Consider the following 21,682-nt stretch of genomic DNA (forward strand, 5'->3'; position numbering starts at 1 on the left):
TTGTGACCACCTAGAGGGGTGGGATAGGGAGGGTGGGAGGGAAATGCAAGAGGGAGGAGATATGGGGATGTACGTATATGTATAGCTGATTCACTTTGTTATACAGCAGAAACTAACACACCATTGCAAAGCAATTATACTCCACTAAAGATGTTAAAAAAGAAAAACAACCAGAACTCATACAGTCGGAATCTTTCCAAGCACTACGCTTGACCGATTCAAGCTCTTAAGAGCAAAAGGCATTTTCAAATCACAGAAAAATTGCATTTTATTCCTGCTAAGACAAAACACACAATGGCAGTATTTTTCAAGATAGGTAACAGAGAATAGATAGATGAGAGAGAGAGAGAGAGAGAGAGAATAGTCTAGCCACCAACAAGGACATGCAGACAGACATAAAGCAATAGCAGTTCTGGAGGTAGAAGCACCCCTTGATTTCATCAGGTCTCTGCCCCATCCCACCTGACCCAATTTTACACATGAGAAAACTGAGCCTGTGGGAAATGGACTGTCCTGTTCACATAGATAGTGACAGGTGGGCCCTAAAATCTCTTCCCGTCACCTGCAGTGGGGTCGTTCCCCCTGCACTGTTCCTGCTCCCCCTCCCTCTTAGGTATAAACTGAGGTCATTTGTTAGCTATTTATACGACCTCATCATTGCAATACTCTAGTCCCTACTTTCTTCGGATTCCTCTTTCTGTACAAAAGTATCTCACTCTTCCTTATCATCTACCCTTCCACCCACAAAACTAACTTTCAAACACGTATTTCATGGGCGCCTCCCAGTAGCCGATTATTCTTTGCTACCACGCATCACTGTTCCTCAGACGGCCCGTGGGTGGGGGCTTCCTGGCTCCGGCTGGCTGCTACTCCACTCCCAAAGCTCCAAGAACAGAGGGACCAGATAACAGTGTTCGCTCGGCTGTCTCTCCACACACAGAGCCCAGCCAGCGGCTCCCGGTCCAGCTGGCGGGCGGGCGCTGTGTTGCCTCCTTCTGTTCTCATCCGTCCTTGCTCCTCTAATCCCCATCACCACTTCAGGCCCCACCCTCCTTTGCTTCCTCATATCTTATAAGGTCTAAGGGACCCCAGGAAATCATATACGGAAGAGCTTGAGATTTATTACCATGTTTCTACAGGTCTCTCTCTACCTCTGAACATATTCTCTCTTGATCCTTTTCTTTTCACTTAACGTCCTTTTATATGTGGTCTCTCTAATCCCTCTCTCTGCACACCCTCATAGCTGACTCTGTGTCTAGCTTCATTTCTGTGCTGTCACTTGCACACAGTTGCAGCATTTGGTTGCAGGGACAGCTGGACATGGTAGCCAGTGACGTGATTCTTATTTTTATTAACTCGCCCTAATTAATGGCTTAGTGGATTTAGCAAAACTACTTGAGCACCGGGTGCCACAAAAGCTTCTGAAAAAATATTGACATAAATCTTCCGATAACACGCCATTCTGAGCACAGGAAACAAAACAGACAATAATTCTACTGCCCCACTTGAAAATGCCGGAGGTTTGGGAACGAACTTACTTCCCAAAAAAGACCCTTCCCACTGTACGTGCTGCACCTTAGAAACACAACATCCCTAGTGCTGAGATGGAGTCCACTCCTTTCCATGCCAAACCAGGAGTCGGTAAACTTTATCTGGAAATCCCCAGATGGTAAATATCTGGGGCTCTGTGGGCTGTAAGGTCTCTGTTGCAACTACTCCAGTCTATTGTTACAGGAGGGGGCAGCGTCCACAGCACGTAAACCAATGGGCCTGCCTGCGTCCTGATAAAGTTTGTTTACAGAGGCGGGCGGTGGTCGGATTTCACCTGCAGGCTGTAGACTGTAGGCCCCAGCTCGAAACCAATCCCCTGTTATAAACGGTAGGAGCCGCAGCCTCGAGAGAGCTGCACTTGCCTGAACATCGTGTTCCACAGGTAAGGGCAACTCACTCACTTACGTGTTCAGGTGAAGTTTCAGTCTCAAGGATAAGACCCTGTTGAAGTTACTGGAGATTCAATTTGAAAAGAATATTAAAAAGGAGCAATGGGGGAAAGACTCAGCACAGAGTCTGAGTTGTAGAAACGTCACACACACCACTGTGTCAATAGCCTGCTGAACTTGGATTACAGAAGAGTTCGTTAGATAACCTCAAAACCAGGGCAACTTATAAAGAGATGTAGATATGAAAGCCAGCCCTCAATGAGAAAAAGCCGAAGAGATGAAAACAAGTAAGAGATACCTGGATGCCTGACGGCTTCTAATCCACTTCTCGGGGGGCTGCCTCCCCAGGTCACATAACTTTGGAAAGTCATCCTCTCATCAGCCTCCTCGTCATCCTCGTCAGCAGTATTTCGAAAACCTACCCTTCATTAAAACGCTGCTTTCCGCGCTTTACGTGCAACATTTGACTAACCTTCACAGCACCCTTTGTTGTGAGACTTATGTCATTCTCATTCTGCAAGCTAGGAAGCTGAGACCCAGTGGTTAGTAACCTGACAGTAGTCACATAACTAGAAAGTTGCAGAGCCCAGTTTCAAATCCAGGCCTCCGCCATCCAAAAGCCATTCTCTTAACTCAAAAACGAAAACACTGCCCATTTCTTTGGCAACACGACATGTGAATGCTGCTCAGAGATGCTCATGACTAAAATCCCTATCACCACCTGGGCCCATCGTGAGCATTTTATTGGTACCACAAATAACCGTAGATCCAAAAGGACACCAGCAACTTCACCCTTGCCGATCCCCTTCTGCAGGGGTGAAGGGTTAACAAGCTCACCCATGGTGCCCAGAGCGGAAGCATTTAGTGAGTAGCTGGGGAGACCTAGTGCCCTTATGCTGTTCATGCATATGGATGGCGTCACCCTCGCTAGCCTCCTGCATTTGTTTCTGTGTGGGTTTTTTTCTCTACAAGGAGACTGTGGAAGAAGCCAGCTGGAAGTCACACGGGCTTCGGCCTGGACTGTGTGTCTTCTCGGAAATAGCCCTGGTACCAAACAGAATCTGCTCCTAAGAGATTACAAAGATGGGGTTCTTCATAGACCAGAAGAAATAAAATTAAATTAAATCAAAAATTGCAAGAAGACTATCCATCACCTGGAATTTACAGTGGGCTAGGTTTCCTCGGGCAAGAAAAGCCATGCTAAGTACCGCTGATCTTCCTTTCAGCCAGTAGTGGTTACGAATGGATCACGGTGGGAAGCAAAGCAGAAACACACCTCGTTTGTCATAAGGGGGCTTTTATTCTGCTGCGATGCCTTTTAAAATCAGAGGGGCCTGGCTGCATTTCAAAGAGGAATGAATCTCTTATCTGGCTAGACCTACCACACTGGGTGTAACAGACTTTGTTCTCTGAAGTTCCCCAAGGTCCAGAATGATGCTTTAAGGTCATGAGTGAGCTTGGCATTGAATTAAGAGGGCAAACCTGAATAAAAAGGTAGAGTGTTCGCTTCTTACACAGACGATCACTTCTCTACATGACAGCTCTACTTGTGAATGCACCAAACTAAAGAGGAAATGCCACAAAAAAGTATTTTTCTGGGCAAGACAAATGGAAGATGTAAAACCAATTCAGAGTGAAACTGCATTCATGAAGCGATGCAGTTAGTCATTTTCATTTGCTCCCAGAAAAATGAGCATAAGCAGGCCCACCCGTCTCTCTCTCAGGTTTTCAGTATAAACGACCTCACTGCGTGTGAATCGCTCAACATGATCCAAATATGCAATTTGCAGAGACCTGACTACAAAAATTATTTTCAGAAAAATTTTAGACTCGTGACTTGAAATATAAAGATTTATAAGTACAGAATAATTGAAGGTTTGTGGCTGCTTCATTTTAGAAGACTTTGCATTGAATTTCTATTGTTAATAAGGGGGCAAAGTACCATTTGAGCATCATGAAAAAGTATTCTGATAGACCTAAACAACAGAGTTTTTGAATACATTATGAATTTGAGTTTGAAATTATAAATTGTAGAGTCAGGGCAGAGCTGTTTTTTCTGCTCACCCCTTTATCTCCAGTACCTAGCACAGTGACTGCCCCTAGTAGAAGTTTAATAAATATTTTTTAAAATAAGTACATGAAAGGAAGTAAAGAAAAAGAGAGAGAGAGGAAGAAGGAAAGAAAGAAGAAGGGAAGAAACTAGTCAGTTTGAAATTATCATATGTTCAAACAATTAACAATTACTATGTCAAACCACATAGTATGTGACACATTAACAATATAATTCTCTGTCATAGGTATGCTTCATAAGAAAAGACAAGCAGGTATGGGTAGAAAGAATTCTTATATTGAAACTTGGTAATTGAGGACAGAACTGGGATGTTCTTTACAAGGTATAAATACCAGTATGTTCAGGGATCTGCTGCCCTCCCACACACAGTCCAGCCCCCAAGCAGAAGAATCGTGACATTATGATCTGGTTGAGCCTAATGAGAACAAGAAAAGAATGCTGGAGAACAGTGTATTCACCAAAAATTCTCAAGAAAAGCCACTAATAGATTTCCTAGATGGAGGAAGTTGGAATTCTTCAATAAAAATGTTTTTCTCCTCATCTGTAAGTATCCAGGGTACAATTTTTCTAGCAAAGTCAGAATAAATGCTTGATTCTTTTCATTTATTTACTATTTTTTGAAACAGAGTTTGGTTTAGTAGCATCTTCCAGTGGTGACCAATTAATTGTTTTGATTTTTGCATCATTACAAACTCATTGATATAAATACATTTACTGTGCATCAGTCCCCTGCAGATATTATGAGCATTGATGTTCAAAATATCTAATCTTTTGCTGGTGGGAGCTTCTTCAAGATACCTCCTTAGTGTTTTCAGCATGATAGTGTGGACTTTGATGTTGAAGGCCATCTTGTATGTTTTCCCCTTCCCCTACCCCTGACCTGGAATCAGGCTTTTCTCCAAAAATTCATGGCTCCTTTTAGAGGGAAAAGGTATTTAGAGACCACAATCTGGGCTGTAGAGGTGTTCATTATTACTAGATTGCACATTGTTTCCAGGCCTTTTTTCAGTGAACAGAGCCAAGAGAAAAATAGATTTTTAATATATTAAATCCATCATGAGTCCATAATGATATTTCAAATCAAATTCAAGACCCCAGGGATTTTGATTTACTCCTTCTTTCTTATTCCTTCTTTTTTTTACCACAAACTTTTTTTGTTCTCAATGCACTGGGAATTGAAAATTTTATCATTGTGTAATAATTCACAGTTTTTGACGTCTGATATTAATATTGCTGTAACAACTTTCATTTGGTTATCATTTGCCTGGTTTATCTTTTACATCTTTTATTTTTGAAAATCTCCAAGTTTTTATATTTTAGAATTATCTTTTGCAAATAGTATTTATATTAGGAACTAAATTTTTCTTTTCTTAATTATATTTGTCATATAACTGGTGAGTTAATCCATTTATATTAATTATGATTATTGATAAATCACAACTGATTTCTACCACCTAATTGCAGGCTTTCTATTTGCCTTATTTTTCCCTCCTCTTACTTTATTTGTAATGAAATTTTTTAAATCTCTTTGGCTATTTTGAAATCTTCTATTTGTCTTTGGTATTATGTAGTACTGTCTGTGTTTGGATTTCTTTTCTTTCGTCTTTCTTTTCTTGGTGTACAGTTTTCTTCCGGTATCCGTGGATTTGTATCTTTCATGAGTTCTGAAAAATTATTAGTTATTATCTTTTCCATATTGTCTTTCCTCAGTTCTCTCTATTCCTCCTTCAAACTAGTTAGACATAAGTTATCTCTTCTCATTCTATTCTCCATGTTTCTTAATCTCTCTTTCAAATTTCCCTATTCTTTTTACATAGGCTACATCCTAGGTAATTTCTTCAGGTATATTTTCTAGTTCATGAATTGTTTCTTCATGTAGATCTAAATTTCTCTTTAACTCACTCATTGAGTCTTTAATTTTAAGATTCATATTTTTTATTCCTAAAAGTTCCATATGGTTCCTTTTGTTTTTCATATATGATTGGTCAGTCTGTTCATTGTTATTATATATTTGTTTAATTGATTTTAACCATTTCACTTGTAGCTATTTTATATTCTGCATATGATAATACCAATATTTTAAAACGAGGTTTTACGTATGGCGTTTGTTGGTTTGGCTTATTTTTTATGGTGGTTTATATATTCTCTTTGAGGTATTATTTATTCGTGAACCCTTATTTTATTTAACTTAACCTGTAGTGATTCCAGGACCTGAACTGGTAATGCTTCCAGCCTAACTTAACCTGTGGCCATTCTAGTTCCTATTAAGAGAACTCCACGTGGAAGTTAAGGGTTTTATTTCCCCAACTTTCACAGTCTCAGGTCTTTTCTCTGCAACGTGGTGGTGATCTAAGCCTCTGATCTCAAGTTCACCTCCCAAACATTTGTTTATTATTCACTGCTCTCTCCTATAGTCTTAGATCCCTTTTCTTTTAGTTTTTCCAATCTTCTTTAATCTTATTTATATCTGAATAAAGATTGAGCTCTAGTGAGTTCAGGGTTACATCAAAAGTTAAGGTTATTGTCATATACCCAGGATCTAGTTTTTTACATCAAATGTTTCTTCAAATTATCTATTCTGATATATTCCCAGAAGCAGGAGACCCAATCTGCAAAATGAGACTTTTTAACATGAAATTAAATTATTGGAAAGATATCAAAAACTCAGGTTACCCCACTTTGGTTCACACAGAATTATACAAATAATTGAAACAATGAACAGAAAAGAAAATCATTACGGTAAAAATAAGAGTGGAGTTTCTTTACCAGTCTTTTTTTTTTTTTTTTTTTTTTTTTTTGTAATTCTCAGAGCTGTCAAGACAGCATGGGATAGAACTGTTTCCTAACCAAGAACATGGTGTTATATATACATAGTTACATAAGCAAAAATCTAGACATAAGCATTAACCTTAAAACACCCTTAAGTTTAGAAAACATTTTAAATAAAATCTACATTAATATTACTGATATTAAATAATAATTATTGATGTTAGGGTTTATAAACTGCTTTTGTATCAGTATCTCACTTGATCATCATGACTTTCTGAAGGAGTGAACACTGTTTTTCTCCTCAGCTTATTGATGGAAAATTGAGAGCCCATGAGATCAAGTGACCCACTGAAGGTCACACAGTGACAGAGTTGGGACACAAAGCCAAGAGCACTGACTCCATTTCCTGGGTTCTTTCCACTACATTGTCTTGAAGAAGATTTTTTTAAATGTTAATTGAATTAACCTAGATGGCAAAGATTCTCCTGTCCTCTGGAAACTTAGAATTTTAAAAGTGGCCATCAAAAAAAAAAAGGTAACAAAATGATAAAATATATATATAATTACCTACACGGCAATGAAACTTGCAAACCAAACTTGACAAGAACAGAAATCATAGGTGGATGTGGCCATCACTTTTTATTAATATTCTAACCAAAAGCAAAGCAATGAAACTGGGCAGGATAAGGTTCATGCAAGCACAATATTAAAACTTTTATAAATCGGCAGAAGCTGACATCATCCTTAGCTTTCGAGCTCCATTTCATAGGCTATATAAGTAATTATGGTGAGAAGCTAATAGAAAACACACCAACAAGAAGGCCACAGTCAGTATGACTAAGATTGGAAGGTCCCAAACCCTAAATCGTATATGTCCTCAGAAGACTCTATTTGATTCTGTGATCATTGTTTCTTCTACCATCCCAAATCCTAGAGGAATCTGAGGGCCCTGCTACGCACCCTCTGGTTGCCTCTGAGAAAATAACACTTAGCTGGGCCCAGAGCCTACTCTCTCATTGTCCCACTCATCACCAAGGACTAGATAAGATTTCCCCGTGAGGCTCTCCCTGGTACTATCTGGAATCTCTAAATAGCTCTGAGCCTCAGGAAACCAATCTATGTCACAGTGTGCCAAATGCTGGAAATCCAACCACCTTCACCATGGACTCTGGCCCATGATCAATAGACAAGTACCATCCTAATGCCATTTAAAAATTTAAAAAACTGATGGTTAGTTCCACTGGGGGAGGCTAAAGTGACCAGTGTTGAAACACAATACAGCATAAGGATCTACGGTTCAGTCCTAGTCAGGGGAAATCAGTATTTACCTTAGTCAAGGCACCTAGTTTACATATGAAGTTCAGAGCTTGCTGGGCCCCTGGGAGAAGTGGCTGACACCACTTACCTGACAACTTCCACTTGAAGAATATCATCCTCAGATACAAGTGGTAGAAAAACAAAGACTTCCCAGGTTACAGTGTGAGTCAGAGGAACCACTGCACCAGAACTTAACTGATAAACAATGGCACCTACTTCAGAGGAGCTTAGAGACTAAGAAAAGAATGTTTACAATCTGCTCAGTCCCATCCTGTAGCCGTTCTAAGTTATTTACTTTGCTACCGTTTAGATCCCTAGGACCCCTGAATTGTTAAAGGCATTTTCACTACAAACTCATGGAAATACATTGAATAAGTTTTGCTAAATGTTACTGTATATGTAGCAGTGGGCATACTACATGAAAACCATTCAAGAAATATACTGAAACATTGAAAAAATAGAAAAGTACGCACTTACGGGTTCATACCCTGTGGTTTACAAATTTAGTATCAATAAAGAAAGGTTTAAAATTGAGACGTCAGCTGTCCAGAAACTCATGCGTGTCTATAACAACCACACAAGCCCAGTGGGCTTCCGCTCAGGATCGTCTGAGCAGTGGCAGAGTTAAACATGGCGGAAATGCAGCGCTACACAGATACACCCAGCTACCATGTGCAAATCTGCAATTGTTCCAAGAATCGTCCCCGAAGTCACGTATATTTATTCCACATATAAATTAGGGACTGGATTTCCATAATTTGGCCCAGTGCCCCTGCCAATTGCTGCTTCTTTGTCATTAGTAATGTCACAGCTGTTCTTGTCAGAAGGAGGACAAAGAACAGAAAGACAATCCATTTGGGCTTCATCCCTCGCTCTTCCTCTTAAAAAGGAAAGAAGAAAAGGGAGCCTGTTGCTTTTTGTACGTTCGTTCACGTGCTCTTGTCCGTACATGATACGCTCTCACATCAGCCCAGGTCTTGACACCGCGCAGCCACACAGAATGATCTAAACCAAGGGTCTGCTCACACCCTCTGACGGAGAAAGACCTGGCCGTTTACCCCTTGAAGTGATGCACTTACGGCAAGCTGGTGAAGTGGCTAGTGCAATTTTCTAGCCTGAGCTAAACAGGGAGAAGCAGAGTGGATCACAGGCTCTTCACGGCTGTACGCAAACAAGCCTGTTAGGAACGAAGTGCAGTTGCTTTTACCAAACCTTTCCAGATCTGCACTTTGGTGCAAGATTTCATCTTTTCTCCCATCTCCCTTATGCTCTTTGCCTTGCTCCCTCCAGAGTGCCTGTTCTGGCCCTACTTCCTTAAGGAACTCCTGGCTGATGAGAGAGACTTCAGAACTCCTTGAACAACTAAACAATTGTATCCCACCCTTCCTGAAGCCAACGAGGATGTTTGCAAAAACCCAAACAGCCTGGGGAGGTGTCAGGAAGCGAACCAAGGAAGGCATGCTGTTTATAGGCCAGAAACATTGCAGAGATTTTATTCTGGTTTGCTTGTTTGGATTGTGAAGGGAATTCAGCCCCTCCCAGGGAAACGCTGACAGTCTACAGGCTATCATTCAGAGAGACTCCCTCCTTCATGTCTGGCCGCAAGCCTCAGGGGGCCCAAGAAAGAAGACAAATGATGAAAGGATGGCAGAAATCACTTCTTACCTAGTATAAGGTAAAAGAGAAACAAGGAAAAATTTAGAATAGACTTCACAAACTCTCTAACATACTGAGACTTGCCAAATGCTTTGCCTACTCAGATACTGGAGACTTACTTATTTTGGAAATGTCATAAAGCTTTCATTGCCAGCAAACAAGGAAATATGCTATAGAAAACAATGCGGGCAGCATTTGGTAGCATATGAGAGACAGAGAAGCCCAAGAAATAGTCAAAGAACGTTGAAGCTTTCTTCAAGAAAGAGCGGATGAAAGAGTTCTATTCCCATTGCGGGATAAGACAGAGAAGTGCATTATGGAGATGAGACGCTGGATTTTAGAAACTTTAGAGCTAAGTGATGCCTTAAACGTCAGCTAGGAGAACTTTCAGGCTTTCAATATTAATCATGCACTGGAGACAGATGATCCCGTTTAAGCAAACCAATACTCCAAGGGTTAGACTGAATGACACTGAGGAACTCAGAAGTCAGGAGAAAGGGTCCCTGTTTCCTATGCCCAGATAGTAACTGAAGCTGTCGACAGAGGGAGACCCACAGGTATCAGGTGGAAAGAAGGAGGAGGCTGGAGCCATAGTGTCACAGAGTAGGGCATGCCAACTAGGATAAATCTTATGAAGAATCACTGAAGGTGAGTATTATTTCTGGAGTCCTTTACTTTCCCTCAAGCTAGTTATTATAAGATGATTACAAAAATAACAGTAAACCCCCCACAACTGGACTTTCAACATTAGTAAATGACTGTAAGAATTTAGTCTGAAGAAATCATCATCTTAAATGGCCAAGAGTTCAAACTGTTCCTTCCGGGGTCCAAGAATAACCAAAGATGTGCAGTCAGCTATGCCCTCAGCTGGGTTCACCATGCCTTCTGCTCGGTGGGAGAGCTGAACTTCTCCTTACTTTCCCGCTTCCTAGTCACATGCTCCAGCCACCTTTCATCCCAGACACTTTTGCCACATTACAAGAGCCTGCTGAACTCTGAAACTGAAGATCTTCCCGTGCTCGTGAGACTATCAGATCAGGAGAAAGAGAACTACATTAGTATCCACACCTCGGCCTTCATGCTAGTCCCAACCTGCTGAAAGAGGAATCAAGGAAGCCATGTTCCCACTCAACCTTGGCTATCACACCTGGGACCCTCTGCTTTTCATAACCACTTGAGCTCCCAGGGTTCTAGTTTTTGCTTTCAAAGAGGAAAGTAGGAGAAGGAAATATCCGACCCAAAATAGCTGATATCACTATGAAATAGTGCTCTGTAGGAAAAACATAGTTTGGGGATTCTTTAAAAATATCCATTAGGTTCTTACAAAGATGATGTCAAACAAGCTTGGACATATTATTACGTAGATATGCTGTAGACTAGAACATTTCCCCCTTAAACACTGTACTGGTTCCCCTTCCTCAAATTGGGTTCAGAGAATGGTGTGTTTTCTCCTGTAAGGATTATTAGTTTCTCTCTCAAGTCATGCTTACAAAAGTCAACTCAGAAAAAAAAAAAAAATTCATCACAGGTTCAACTTCCTGAGTTGACTTCATGAACTAGTAATATGTCATTGGCTCATCACTAAGTCATAACCAAAATGAACAATGAGCTTCACTTTCCACAGTTTCCGAAGACAGCACACAGCACATCGACAGTGATTTTCAAATCCGTAGGATGTGACTTAAGTTCAGACCAGTGGTATTCAACTTCCGCAGAGCCTTTTGTATTAAAAACAATGAACTTCCTTGCACATCTAAATGTTCAGACATCAATAAGTTGACGAAGTACATTTGTACCTTACAGTTTTTATGGGCTAAATGGTATTCTCCCAAAATTCACACGTTGAAGCCCTAACCCCCAGTTATTCAGAATGGAGATGGAGTCTTTAAAGCGGTGATTAAGTTAATATGAGGCCTTTAAGGTGGGCCCTCATCTAATATGACTGCTGTTCTTATAAAAAGAGGCAATTAAGATACAGACAGAGAGAGACAGCAGACACTGTGCAAAGAAGGATGAGCCTGTGGAGAGGCAGCAAGAGGACGGCCAAGGAGGGAGGCCTCAGAGGAAACCAACCCTGCTGGCACCTTGATCTTGGACTTCCAGCCTCCAGAACCGTGAGAAAATAAACGTCTGTTGTTTTAGCCACCCAATCTGTGGTCTTTTGTTATGACAGCTGGAACAAACTAATACACTAGTCATCTCGTGTACATAAGAAGAATGTCTGGAAATTTTCAGATTCCATCAAGCAAATTCAATGGGATGGCTGGACCACACGGATTTTATTTTGCCAGATTGTTTCATGTTGATCCTTAAGGGAGCACAGACCTCCCAACTAAGTGGCCTGGAAATATAGAAAAGGGTCGTTAACTGGACTTCTCAAGGAAAGTGGAGGCCGGAAGCTAGTTTACCCCCTCAACTCAAATTAAAATTGAAATGAGAGAAATTGATCCCCGAGCACTTCATTCCTCTTTCCCCTTTGTCTCTTTTCCTTTCTTCCTCCATGATCTTCTCTGTAAAAGGAATGTTATAAACCCTATAATAAGCTATCATAAGAATGGGTGAATTAATACACTTGCATGCTTCTCAAATGACAGAGGATAATAAAATATAGTGGGCTGGGCTTCAAGAGGAGAGGGAGGAGGTAAAGGAGGAAGAAGAGAGTTAATATTTACAGAGATCTTACTACGTGCCAAATACTGTCCTGTGTCCTCGACCTGGATCGTCCGTCTCATTAAAATCTCATAATAATCCTGTGGAGTGGGTGGTATTATTAATTTTACTTTACAAATGCATTTACTAGTATTCAGAAAGTAAACATGAATATTTACTACTCTTCATAATTTGCTGCCCAATTTACACTGCTAGCAAACAAAAAATCTGGGGGTAAGGGGACTCACAGACCCAAGTTCTCAACTACCGTGGTCTGTCCAAAGTTTGATTTTTCTTATTCTAGCTAATAAAGTCATGCTAGTTTTGCATAGTAATTTGATACTCGTGTCCATATACAACAGAGAGAAAAGTTATTAATGTATGTATGTGTAGCCTTTTACTTTTTCATTTGGATAGGAAAATAACAGCTGGCAGAAGAAAAGGACTTTTTAAAAAAAACAGGAAGGCAGAGGAAAAGAGTATCCATCCACTGCAGTGAAGCACTGCGTCGGCAAGTATCAGATGGTACAGAATTTTGAGGGACTGAAGATGAAAAACAAAGAGAGACAAGAGTTTCAGGGAGCAGTTGCTCCTCGTGGAGGATATTAACGGTGGCAGAAATGCAGAAATACATTTGAGTTTTTTTCCGGTACATTGAGAATCTACTCTCTACCTACCCCTCTCCCCGATATTACCCCTCTCCCAGATATTTTCTTGATAAGTAAAGTTAAATACTTGAATTACTTTAAGTTCTTTTTTTATTTCAGCTGATAACGAGAAAACAGTGGCCACATAGTTCCCAGTTATGCTTGGGTAATATTTTCCACATTATTTTCTAGGCTTGACATTCGAAAGCCAAGTTGGAGTCCGTTGCTATTCTTTGTTTCCCATTTGTTACCCTATACCTGACCAAGAGTATGTTTTGACTCACAAGCTTTACCAGCACAAGATTATTGGAAGAATGATGGAAGGGAGCAGAAGTGGATGAATCCAAAGCATGCCAACCCTCAGAAAACATCCGAACACTGGAAGGATAGTCTATCAATCAGCAGAGCTTAGGTTATGCTTTGCAGCAAATGGCACAGCAAATTTTCAGTGCGCAACAAAACCTTAACCTTTACTCACACAAAGTCTGATGGATTCCGATGGAGGATGACTCTCCTACAAGAAGTGGCACAGAGTCCAGATTTCTTCAATCTGTGGCCCACGCGTTACAACACAAGCCTTCAGGGTCTGTCAAGCCAGGGGGAGAAAACATGGCGAGTCACACGCTGGTTCTGCCACCCAACTTCCAAGGGGCTGAAGGTAGTCTTCCTGCTTCTGAAAAGGGGAAGAAAACTGGAATTATTGTTGGAAACTAGTCACGTCTACCACAAATGTGGCAGAGACCACAGAGAGATTAGTTTTTCAGTTTGAAGGAAAATATGCTGAATAGGACTCAATGTTTCATGCGCTGTAACAGATGTATGTGGTAGAACGTAAGTTCACTTAACAAGGAGTCTAAACCCTTCCTCGCAATGCTGCAAGCGTTATTCTCCACAAGCACCCAAAGTGGCAGTGACGTCAAACACTCTTGGACTCACTCGAGGCCCTGACAGATCCACCTACCAGGTCCCTCGGGAGTGGGGTAGCTGCTTCAGGACTTGACATCAAGCCAGTTCTGAAGCTGATTCAATAGCCTGATTTCTACTTTAAGCTTGAGAAAATCACAGAACACGCCAGGACATGGCCCAGAGACAAAGGGAGTTTTGAGTCACAGGTGGAGCTTGCCACTGGAAAGGTAGAGTCATGTAAGGTCCTAGAAGCTGAGAAATGCTGCTGCCTGAGGGAGCTGATAAACTCTTATTTAGGCTCATCCGTGGACTCGAAGCACAAAACCTGACTCACTCTGTGAGAGCAGATAAATTAGGTTTCAGGGAGTGGGAGCAGGTAAAGCACAGAGGGGCACAGCTGCCCACATGGAGAATATCGGGAGTGACCAGAGGTGGGGAGGGAGGACCTTTTTTTATCTTTATGGTGAAATAGGATTGTGTTTCTCCGTTTGCTGTTCCCTTGAGACACTGGGGAAGCATCCTGATTATTTTCTTTGCTCTTTAAGACTTGATTTGACATTTTTTTAAAATTTATCTTACTGAAGAATAGCTGGTTTACAATGTTGTGTTAATTTCTGCTGTACGGCAAAGTGATTCAGTTACACATATATATATATATTCTTTTTCATATTTGTTTCCATCAAGGTTTATTATACGATATTGAATATAGTTCCCTGTGTTATACAGTAGCACCTTGTTGTTTATCTGATTTTGATTGACCAAGCAAACTCTGAGCCATGTGGGCCCATGGGAGGCCCTGGGGCCCTGCTATAGCTGGTGGTGCACGCACTTTCTTATCTTTAAGGAATTATCAGCACGTAGAATTACCACCTTCACAAGGCTCAGGCTACCATAAGAATTCCATAGGCTGGGCAGTTTAAGCAACAAACACTTATTTCTCACAGTTCTGAGGTTGAAAGTCGAAGATCTGGGTGCCAGCAAGGTTGGGTCCTGGTGAGCGTCCCTTCCTGGCTTGAAGAGCCAACTCCTCATTGTGTCCTCACGTGGTGGAGAGCGAGAAGACAAGCTCTCCGGCCTCTTCTTACTTACAAGGACACTAATCCCATCACACTCGTGGCCTCACCTAAACCTAATCACCTCCCAAAGCCCAAGTCTTCAAAGACATCACATAAGGAGGTGGGGCTTCAACGTCTGAACTTGGGAGGCACACAGTTCTGTCCACAGCACGTGTCGTGTTCATCCCACGGCTTCGGGGACGCCCAGCCTGCTGGCGGCACCACGGAGAAGCACGGTCTGGCCTCTCTCCACACCAGGAGACTTTTGATCTTATACACTTAGGTCTCATTTTCATAAAATGTCTATATTCATCTAAAACTTGCTCAATTTAAAAGTGAAAGCCTGTTTTGCTTTTGCTCTTGTTTTCTACAAGTTAATCTAATTCTTCAGTTCTTTAAATTCTTGTAATGGAATCAAATGCCCACCTAAAAATGTTTTTATCCCTCGAACAAATACGTATCATACAAGGCTTTGTGCCATGTGCTCTTCTGGATTCTGAGGACTCAAGACTTCCTGAGAATAATGGCCCTGTCCTTATGGGGCTCTCATTCTAGCAGACAGAATGGCTGAAAAGCTGGCAAAGCCAGGAGTGATCTACATACAGACTGTGATAGGTGACCAGGGGAAAATAAAGATTGATGCTCCGTGTAGCAAAGAACAGTGGGGAGGCTGCTCCCTTACATATGTAAGGCAAAGAAGGCCCCTCAGCAGAGGGGACATTTCACATATGAGCAGAAGGGCTGCTGCCTTCTGAAGGGCTGAGAAGGGCTGAGAGCTGGGAGAGGAGCATCCTAGGTGGAACTAGCAAGTTCAAGGCCCTGAGGTCAGGAGGGAATCGCACGGGCCAGCAGCAGAGAGCGGAGGGGGCTGATGTCATAGTGTTGCTAAGGAATTCGGGTCTTCCTCCAAACGCCTTGATAGAGGGAGCATTTCAAGAAAACTAAACAATACACAACCTCAAAGAGGTAACTTTCTTGCAGTTAAAATATTTTAGTGTGTATTTATAGAACATGTTGGAAAAGAGGGAAATTTACATGATAACCCCTTTCAAATACATAAAGAGTTGAGAAACTGGTGCCTGGCTCAATGCACAGGTGTTGGATTGTGGGGTAATTAACACCGAGTAATCGACAGCAAGTTACCAAAGGTGCCGCCCATCTCAGCTCCTATGATCGGTGGTATTGATCTCTAGCCTAAACGTGCCTTGTTCTGTTTGTTTGCATGAGTCACTGAACCTCTGGAATATACTTTTAGAAATATTCAAAATGAAAGTAATTTTTTACCCGGGAGCACGTTGCTTTTTTTCCTTCAATCAATCATTTATGTAACAAATATTTATGCAGCACGTACCATGTGCCAAGCCCTAGACTTGGCACATGGTATTACCCTCGGGATGTAATAGTGAGCAGAACACTTAAGGGTCTGACAGTCAAGTTCACAGTCTGCAAGGACAGACTCCGCTCAAAGAAACAGAGGTAAATGATTGCACACAGATGTAGAAAACAAACTTATGGTTACCGGGGGGGAGGGGGGGAGGGGGGGATAAATTGGGACATTGGGATTGACATATACATATTACTATATATAACAGATAACCGACAAGGACCTACCTACAAGCACAGGGAACTCTACTCAGTACGCTGTAACAACCTATATGGGAAAAGAATCTAAAAAAGAGTAGATATATGTATATGTATACGTATAACTGATTCACTTTGCTGTACACTTGAAACTAACACAACATTGAAAATCAACTTTACTCCAATAAAAATTTTAAAACAATAAAAAAAAAAGAAGAAAATGACTGCAGGAAACTTCAGTGAACTGGCAAAAACAAGGGGTGTCACTGCGGAGAGACCTTCAGCTTGAAAGAGCGGAGAGGTGTTGTCTAAAGAGCCGAAATCTTTACTGACCCAATAGAGGGGGGACAAGGGGGAAACTAGGAAAAGAGAAGAGAGTAACTTAGGCAGGAAAAAGCCAAGTCAGCCCCGGAATTCATGTAGAAAGAGCCTAGTGGTGGCAAATGCCCCGGGATCTCACTCCCCATCTGTTAGGGGCTGAATTTCCCCCCTCCCCGCCCCCCAGACTCATATGCTGGAGTCCTAGACCCCAGAATGTGGCCATATTTGGAGACAGGGGCCCTAAAGGGGTGATTAAGTTAGATGAAGCCGTTAGGATGGGCCCCAGTCCCATGTGGCTGTGTCCCGCTAGGAGGGAGCTGGGCACAGAAGGAAGCCTCTCTGAGGACACAGGGAGAGGGTGGCCGTCCACAAGCTGAGGGGGGAAGCCGCAGAAGAAGCCCACCCTGCCGACACCTGCCGACACGTTGATCTCAGACCTGCGGCCTCCAGAGCTGTGAGGAATCAGCTGGCTGTTGTCTAAGCCCCCCAGTTTGCGGTACTTCGTTACAACAGTCCTAGCAAGCGAACACTCCCGCTAATTCTGCTTTTCAGAAAAACTCAAAGGAACGGTCTCCACTTCCTTGCCCCACGCTCTTCCTCAACTCACTGCAAGCATCGTCCAGCCTTCACTTCTCTGCATACGTCAGCATCACCTGACAAGGCCGTCATCTTTTTCATGGCGTGCCTTTCCCCCAGCTTCCATTTTCTCCCCTTTCCCGGTCTTCCCCCTGCCTCCCTGGCCTTGATTTCTCCTGGGTCTTCCCATTCTTCAGGTCTTCATGGAGGGGGGTGTCCCCGAAGCTCAGCCCCCCGGGCTGCTCTGCTCCCCTTTCACTCCCACCCTGTGGTAGGTGGGAGTCACTGAATGTTACTGTTAGAACACAGGGAGCCCATAAAGGATTTTAAGCACTGGACAGAGACGATCCAATGCACATTGTAAAGAGACCACTACTCACGCAGCACATAAAATAAAAGTCAACGTTGGGGTGGACTTCGAAGACCATAGTAAGAATTAGACACACGTGGTGGCAACGAGGACGGACAGAAGGAGATGAAAGTGACATCCATGTGAGGGTTGTTTAATGTATTTAGAAGCTGAAATCCTCAAGACTCAAGAAGAAGGGAGGAAGGGAAAGATGTCTTAACTGTGAGGTTTCTGGGGACCAGATAGTGGTTCCTTTTACCAAAGCAGAAAATCCAGGAGGAAGAAGGAGTCTGGGGGCAGAGCACAGGTTCAGTTTGGAACGTGACGAAGTACCCTTAAGATATGCGAGTGGAAATGTCACGTGGGCCATTAGGCGACATGCATCTGGAATTCATAGAAACTGCTGATTCAGAAATTTAAATGCAAGGATCACCATCATATAAATGGTGCTTCGAGCTGGCAACAGTCATGAGCAGGGATAAGATCTCCCTGCAAGAGCGGGGCACGAGGGAAAGGAGACCTCAGAGGAAAACCTGTGAGGCAGCGTGAGACGCAGAAGCTGGGTAGAGGAGGATGAGCTAGAAGAGCAGACAGAAAAGAGCCAGAGGCATGGGGGAAGTATTATAGAAGCATCTGGTGTCAAGGGAGCCAATGGGAAGAACGGAAGGACAAGACTGATGCCGTCAAATGCTGTTAAGAGAATGCTATCACTGGGCAAAGGACTCGAATAGACGCTTCTCCAGAGAAGATGTACAAGTAACCATCAAGCACATGAAAAGATGCTCCATATCATAACCATTAAGGAAATGCAAATAAAAGCCACAATGAGATACCACCTCCCACCCATTCGGATGGCTACTATATATATATGTAGTGTATACATATAACAGAAAATAAAAAGTGTCGGCAAAGATGTAGAGAAATTGGAAGCCTTCCGCGCTGTCAGCAGGAATGTAAAAAGGTGACGCCTCTATGGAGAACAGTATGGAGGTTCCTCAACAGATGAAAAATAAAATTACCATATGATCCACCAATTCTACTTCTGAGCACATACCCCAAAGAATTAAAAGCAGGGTCTTGAAAAGGTGTTTGTGCATCATATTCATAGAAGCAGTATTTGCAATAGCAAAAGGGTGGAAGCAGTCCAAGCAGACATCAGAGGATGAATGGATAAATGAAACATGGTATATACATACTATGGAATATTATTCAGCCTTAAAGAGGAAGGAAATTCTAACACATGCTGCCAGGTGGTGAACTTTGGGGACACACTGCTAAACAAAATAAGCTGGGCCACAAAAAGACAAAGACTGTAAGATTCCATTTATATGAGGGACCTCGGGTAGTCAAATTCTGAGAGACACAAAGCAGGATGGCGGTTGCCAGGGGCTGGAGGGAGGCGGAAATGGGTACAGTGCAGGGTTTCACTAAACTGGGAGCATCAGATTGAGCTGGAGAGAGGGACGTGTATACTAGTGACCCTGCAATGACACCGCGTCATCGAGTGGCATGATGAAGTGGGGGAAGAGTCACTGGAACTATGACGGTCAAAATGCCAGGGTCCAGGCCATCGAGTGTACCCTGGGAGCACCCAGGTATATGACAGAACCAGGGTGGAGAAGAAGAGAGCAAACCAAGTGACAGAGACTTCATTTGTCGAGAAAAAGAAGGGATGCTTTTTAAAGCTTTATCCATCACATTTGCTGTTCCATCACACACACAGGGAGAATGAACACCCTGTGAAAATGAAGGCAGAGATCGGGGTGAGGCTTCCACAAACCCAGGAACACCAGGGGTGCCACCAACCACCGAAGCTGAGAGGCCTGAAGAGGGTCTTCCTCACAAAAGGAACCAACCCTGCAGAACTTGGTGTCTGACTTCTAGCCTCCAAAACTGAGACAATACATATTTCTGGGGTTTTTTAGCCATCCAGTTTGTAGGACTTTGTTGCAGCAGCCCTACAAACTAATGCTTTGCTTTCATGTATTTCCATCCTAATCTATAAAAGCCATTTTTAGAAGGATGCCCTGGACCCAGGTTTCCTGTCTGGTCAGGTGGGCTTGCTGAGTCCAAGGAAGAGAAAGGCCTGGAGAAGCTTCTGTCTTCCAGGTAGGTCATTGCAGGTAAGGGACTCCAAAATAAGTAATGGCTATCATTTGTTTCTTATCACCACTGTCAGGTTTACATACATCATCTTATACAGCCCTCACAACCCCATGCAAAGTTAGAATTATTTTCCAAATAAGGAAACCAGGGCCCAGAGTCATGAAGAATTTTTCCCAAGATCAGACAAACATCAGAGCTGGAATTTAAATCCAGGTCTGTCTGACTCCACCGTCCAATCCTAAGTGCAGCCTGAGCCCCAGAGGCTGGCTGCCCGCACCTTCTCCAGAGGGGACACCATGCTGCCACAGGGACGCTGAAATGAGGTCTTCTTTCCTCTCTGTTGCTGCTTCTCAACCGTTGCTTCTTCCCCCTCTTGCTAAAACTCCTGGACTTTGGGTTAGTCGTCTCCTTCCTTCCCTTGACCTGTCATCTTCCTCTGACAGCTGTCCCAAACTCACGGAGGGGTGTGCTACGCCACAGTGCCGTGGCCCCTGCCGGACCCTGCAGTCTCTTTTCTCTTTATTGCAACCAGCCCCTCTCCTTCTCTGTTCCCCGTACGTGCCCTGCTTTCTCCAGCCTCCGGGACTTTGCACACACTGAGCCCTCCTCCCTGCCCCATTTTCTCTCGACGTGGCTGGAAGAAATCTCCTCTGCTCTTCCCACAGCAGCTGGATATCCTGCTGACAGAGCCCCTGCCACGTCTCCCTTGTCTTCTCATCCAATCACATTCAAACGTCTGTGTCAGTCACCTGGCTCGGGCTCTGAGGTGAGGCAGTCGAGGAGACGCAGTTCCTGACCCACGGAGCTCGCCTCCTGGTGAGAGAAGAGGGCAGAAACTCACAGGGCCCAGCCCAGAGCCGGGGGTCAAGGCGTGCTTGCTGAGGTCAATGAATTCCGCTGTCGGTGTGCTACTTGACTTTATGAAGAAAACCTGGATTCCTTTCTAAAGCTGGTTGTCTCATGTTTGGAAGCTATTGCCAGGGAATTATTCATTATGAGAAGCATTCAAAGGCCACATCTAACTTTCAGGTGTGCCATGAAATGGGCTTGAACCACGTGTGTGCTGTGTGCAAGCTTCTCCTCTAGATTCTGTACAAAGGCAGCAGGTAGGTGGCGGGCCCAGCGTTACCAAATTCGGGGCAGGAGCCCAAAGCTTTGAAAGCCCAGAGGGACAGGTCAAGTCCACAACTGAGTGAAGGGCGTCAGCTGGGGGCGGGGGACAGCGTGTGGGGAGGTCAGCCCACTCGTTTCCACGAGGGAAACTCGGGCCAGCAGAGCACAGGGGCCCAACTTCCGAGAAGCCAGAAATCTGCATTTTAAAATGATATCTCCAGACACTTTGTTTAGCGCTGACAGCAAGTCCCTGCACGTTAGAATAGAATTCGGCCCGAATTTGGCCCACAGCTATCGGTTCACCTTTATTGGCAGATCATCACTGCCTCTTCCTCTTTGTTTTGTTTTGAGGCCGGCCCTTGCCTCCGCCTTCCGCCTTCCGCCTTCCGCCTTCCGGGGATGCTCCATGGCTGACTGTCGTTTCAGTTCCTTCCCAACATCTGAGTCCTTGGAAACACCCCAAGGAGAGAGAGCCCGGGGCTGGACCTCACTGGAGTCCAGCAGTGATGCCAGGTGAGCGGTTTCCTCAGGCCACACACCTGCACCAGGGCTTCGGCACAGGGAGTGGCCTCCGGGAGGGGGGAAGGGGGGGAGGAGAGGGTGGTCGGGGGAGGGGCAGAGGGGCG

This window comes from Physeter macrocephalus, chromosome 10 (assembly GCF_002837175.3).
Source record: "Physeter macrocephalus isolate SW-GA chromosome 10, ASM283717v5, whole genome shotgun sequence".
Taxonomy (NCBI): Eukaryota; Metazoa; Chordata; class Mammalia; order Artiodactyla; family Physeteridae; genus Physeter; species Physeter macrocephalus.